This window comes from Urocitellus parryii, chromosome 16, assembly GCF_045843805.1.
Source record: "Urocitellus parryii isolate mUroPar1 chromosome 16, mUroPar1.hap1, whole genome shotgun sequence".
In the NCBI taxonomy this organism is placed as follows: Eukaryota; Metazoa; Chordata; class Mammalia; order Rodentia; family Sciuridae; genus Urocitellus; species Urocitellus parryii.
Window position 1 is genome coordinate 24,855,252 of NC_135546.1, and position 5,865 is coordinate 24,861,116.

Sequence of the window (5,865 nt, forward strand, 5' to 3'; positions counted from 1 at the left end):
TTACTCAAAATTATTCCAAGTTCTTTTTAGAGGGCTCAGAAGAACACTCTTGAGTATATTATCCCCACTGGTGATGTACACAATATGGTTACATATCCTGCTCTTTTTGGTATGTCTCTGTCCAAAACCTCAGAAAGTAAGAAAATTTGCATGTAGGATGTGGTGTAGTGGAATTTTTTGAGATTTGGAGTCATCATAGTTGATTCTGAATTGTACCTGGTCCACTTAATAGCTGTGGATATACAAACACATTTTTTTCCTTCAAATCATTATATAAGCTTCATGTATAAAATAGGGTTGAATGATATAGAGTGCTTGATATCAGCAATTCTTCCAATTTTTCTGCCTTTATAAACTACGTATTGTGTTTTTCATCCTCACCTCTTAAAATGCAGAATCTATTCCTAAGTTTATCTAATATTTATTTCATTTTTTTCTTTCTTTTTTTTTATTGGAGTGGGGGTGGAGTACTGGGAATTGATGTCAGTGGCACTTGGTTTTTGAGCCACATCCCCAGCCCCTATTTTGTATTTTATTATAGACAGGGTCTCGCTGAGTTTCTTAGTTTCTCAACATTGCTGAGGCTCAGTTTAAAGAATGTTTTTAAGAATTCTCCTGCCACAGTCTCCTGAGACACTTGTATTATGTTCAGGCACCCACCACTGTTATTTGCATTTTTTTATTTATTGTGGCTCATAGGAACCAGTAAAGATGAAAGTGAATAGTATAGTACCTACACTCAGAAGATGTTGATTTCTTTTGATTTTACATTTCAAATCCTGTTGTGTTCAAAATATCAAGCCTACATTAGTGGAGGAATTATCAAAGCAGAGACTCAAGGTGCTGCTTGTGAGGATGATAGTTCACCAGCCATCAGCTAACTTTTTCTACCAGAAAAATCCAGAGGAGCCCAGCTTGAATTAATAAAGCAGACCACTCAAAATCTAATAAGCTTTAGAGTGAATCATTCACCATTTATAATTAGAAACCAAGATACTGTCACATACTTGGAGAAAATTCTGTGGAAAACACCAGTTGCCTTATTGGTACTGTTTTCCATTTTCCCTAAGTTAAGTCTGGACCATTATTGAGGTGCTATTAGCTTATGCAGACATGTATACATCAGATTGATGCAAAAAGTGTCACAATACCTCATACAAACTGAGGAAACAATATCACAGCCTAGGTAGGCATTAGGTGAAAGGCTAAGTTACAAATTAAGATGTTTGTCTTTAATATATTTAAGTTTTAGAGTCAAGGCTGTGAAAAGATCTACCAAAATGAGACATCCAACTCTTGGAACTCTCTGTTATGCTATCTGACATCTGAAATGGGAATGAGTCTGTGTCCAGCATCAAGTAGAAAAAAAAAAATCATTATCTTTTATACCTTGTCTTTTGGTCTTACTTCTTTCTGAGGGCAGTGCCACTACTGCTGTTTGGTTTTATGGAAAAGAATTTATTAGAAAGTGTATTCTCATATCTCTTGTATGGAATGCAGGGGTCCAGGCACTTTGACTCCCCAAGTACAGGGAAGCCATATTCTCAAAATGGAATGTGATCATTGTGAATTAATTTGTGCTAGAGCATTAAAATTGAGGGAGTTGTGAGGATGGAGTTCTAAATACATATATATTCTTTATTAGTAATTTTATATTTGTCTCATAATAAGAATACTCTAGATATATTCAGTTTTGTGATTAAAATAAATTTCAACTATGTCTTTTTTTATTTTATATACTAAAATAGTTAAATCTACACCTGTAGTTGGAGATTAGGGGAGTGCTTCCCAGTTGAGAGCTCTAACTGTCTTCTTAGAAATTAGATCAAGAGATTTTAATAAAAATTATTGCCCATTATATAGTTTTCAGTAATTAACAATATGTGTGCATTTAATTCATACATTGATATTATCCTATATAAAAGGCTTAATGTAAATATCCTATTGCCAGGCTAGACACCATAACTTTTGGATAAACTTGCCTTTTAAAAAACCTGCTGTCTGTACTCAATTATAATCACCTTTTAAAAATGAAGTAAATGCACACAAGAACATGCCTATCTTGACTCATTCTGGCCTCATTCATTCCTGGAGTTGATGCCATCTACTGTTAGTAGATAGTAGGCTCAGTGGATTCAGACTAGGAGAGAAGCAGTTTCCAATCAGGTGCTCTTGGATGATAATTGTTTAATCCAACATATGATAAGTACAAAAGCTATGATTTACACTATCTGATCGAGTTTTAATTTCTGGAGCTTGTCATTCTTTCAGATTCATTTCTACTCTTTCTTCACAGTGTTCAGGAGACTGAGGTTCTGCTTCCACCTAGATAATAAAAAAAATCTATTGGGAAAATGCAAGTCACCCTGAAAGCCAGGCAATAGTTACTGTGCAGGGTATTGAGTCCGTATGTGTACACTGGAAAGGGAGAAGCACTCTGAAATGTTGTGTGGAGATTATCTGGAGAGTAGTTGGATGCCCTGCACCTGAAATAAATCTCCTGAGACACCCTTCACTTAAGTCTTTTTTTTTTCTTTGACTATTGGCAATACTGCTACATGATAATGGGCATGCAGTCATTTCTTTTACTTACTCATTTTAACTCCTTGAATTTATATCCAGAATTAATTTAACCATGTTTTATGTTTTTTTCTGTCTTAAATACTTCAAGGAGTTTACATTATTTTCACAAGTGACTTTTTTAAACTTACATTTTCACCAACAGAGTGCAAGGGTTTTCTTTTTTTCCATATCCATAGTTTCTTGACTCTTTGTTTGGTATTAGATTATTGACAAAACTATTCTCTTTTTTGGGAGGTAGGCACTTGGGATTTAAATCAGACGCACATCCCCAGCCCTATTTTGTATTTTATTTTGAGACAGCATCTGAGTTGCTTAGTACCTCACTTTTTCTGTGTCTGGGCATTGAACTCGAGGCCCTCCTGCCTCAACTTTCCAAGCTGCCAGGGTTACAGGCATGTGCAACAGTTACTGGTGATGAAAGCTACTCTAACACCTGTGTTCAGTATACAATTGTCCACTATTTGACTTTCTCATCAAATATGTCAGGGAAGATTGTGGAGTCCAGTTTGTCAAGTATCCACAGAGAGTGTGTGGAAACCTTCTCTGGGAATTAACAAATATATGTGCTTTATAACCCCTTATCTGAACTACTGCTTGGGATTTTAGAAGCCCATTTAGATGCTTGCAAATCAATAGGAAAAAAAAAATATTTTGTTATCTAGGGGAGATTTGCCTATGATCAGTAAGCTTCATTCCCAGAACTTGAGCATATAGAATGGCTTTTTATTTGGGGTCCTCTGCCTAAGTCTCCTACTTTTTTTTCTCTACAGTGTTTTCTTATTTGTGAGGTAACTAGTTTCTTCCATTGAATGGAAGATGTTGAGATATTACATCAGTCAATAAAGACAAAAATTCCTGCTGGGAAAAATTGGCTGTCATGGAATTTTTAGAGGGGCAAGCTGAAGACTGGAGCTCTTTGTGTGCTGAACACCCATAAATGCATAAACCAAGTTATTTGTGATTTAACTTCTCTGTCCCAATCCCAGTGTCTTAAGCCCATGGAAGCCCTTGGAAGAACATAAATAGCTATTATTTTTTTTCTGTATTCTTAGTTGTATTAATGTGAGAATCCTTCTTCAGCACAAGCAAAATTAAGATCTAAAGCACAGATTAGATGTAGGGTGATATATATCATCCCAATCTTCCTCTTCTTGGGGTTTTACTAGCTGGTGGTAATTCTGCTCCAATTACATAGCACATTGCCTAAGACTGGACTGAGATCAAAGCCTACCTTAGCTTTTTAAGATCATCAAAGGGTAGACATTTTCCAAGTTGTACAGTTTATATAAATTTTTCAACTCATTTTTTTACTTTGCCTAAGAGGAACTTGAAATGTAATATTTCCATTTAATGTATTCATTAATGGAAAGTGAGTCAGGAGCTACTACTTATTTATATTCCCAACATTGCCCTCACTTAATGTATGCCTTTTATCATTGGGCTATTATTGTAATCATGTGTTTTACAGATTGTACACAAACTATACCAGTGAATTCTGCTCCCAAGTCGATCTTTCTCCAGGTTGGCCATGTCAACCATTCACATGTGATGTTGTTTTTGAGGTGTTTAGATTTATGTTGACCTTTCAATTCCTATTAAGTATACATAATGTTTTACATACATACACATTCATCTATGGATTTTGTTTTTCATTATTGTAAAATAAGTTCTTCTTTAAATTCAGAATTTGTGGGTTGCTGGTTTCATATATAACATGTAATATTCCAGATGAATTTTAGAATTTTTTTCTCTGGTCACTTCTCTCATTAAAAGTAAAATATGCTAATATTTTAGTGAAGTGATATTGTAGATTTAGGGGAAATTTTGCATCTTGGTAATGATCAGTTTTACCATGTACACAATGATGTGTATGATAAAGTCTTTATGTTGTTTTGTATATTTTTATTTTCTCAAACTCTATATATTTTTATACTTGCATGAATGCAAAATAACACATGTATGTGACATCTACATAAAATTATGTGATGACTCACATATTTGTCAAACTGGATGTATAATGATGAAAATGGGTTTTGAAAATCATTTTTCTCACTGTATTACCTTTGCCTTTCTAACCCTATTCTTGTTATATCTTTCTCAATGTACATTGCTTTTTCTCCATGTCCTGGATTTCACCTGTTTGGACCAATGCAGCCATATCCGTATATGTTATTATGGTTCAGATATGCAGTAATTTTAATGAACATATGCTTCTGCTAGGGAATAAACATGTATTTTGAATAGCCATTTCTTAAAAAAATAAAAATTTTTACTCTCTCTTTAGTTCCTGAGAATTTACTTGCTCCATGTTTTTACTTATACTATTTAATTTTTTGCCACAGATATGATTTTAATTCCCATTTTCAAATTTCTAAAGCTATTGAGCTATTTTTATATTTATTGAACACTATGTTTCCTTTTAAAAGGTGGCTATTGAAGTCTTTTCCCTTTCTTTTATTGGCACTGAGGATTGAATTCAGAGGCACTTAACCCCTGAACAACATCCTAGATTTTTAAAAATATTTTCTTTTGATACATGGTCTCATTGTGTAGGAAACAAAATCTTACACCAATTATGCCTGAAGGTTTTTCTTGGTGGTGCAAATAGGAGGGTGATCCAGGAGTTATAAAAAAGAGGGGTAGCTTAAAAGGTCAGGGATGGAGCATTAACAGTTCAGTTCTGAGAGGTTACCTGAGTATAAAGATTGGTGGGATGATTTGAAGAAAAAGAAAAAAAAAAGATTAGGTATGAGTTACTGGAGTCAATCTGAGGGAGCTCAGACAGAACAGGTTTAGAAGTAGAGGACCAGCATATTTAAGTTGGATGAGCAGTGCCTGGAGAGGGATAAATTCAAAGTCTTGAAAAAAATGAGAGTGACATTTCTGGTAAAGTGCTAAGAGCAGGAAGCCAGGTGTGTGGCATGCTTGTTTGATTACAGCATTCTGGTTTTCAGGAATGTACAAATATGAGGCCACTGGGGTAAGTATCCAGCTGCCACAGTATATCCTGTCATTTTCCCCATAGGGATCAACCTCTTTTCTTATCTAATACACAGTTAGCAGTTTCTTCATCCTCCTTAGATCCATTGTTTTAGTCCTTCACCATTTTTTCTTCTACTTGTTCCAATTTGCTTTTTCTTTCATTGTGCCACATTCAGATCCTTGATTCTCAAGGATGCCACATTCCTTATGCTTTACTCTGACATTGTTTTGGGACTGGGCATGGGCTCATGGGAATCTTGGTAACCAGGGCCCTGACTTAGAGAACCTGGACAGTGAAAG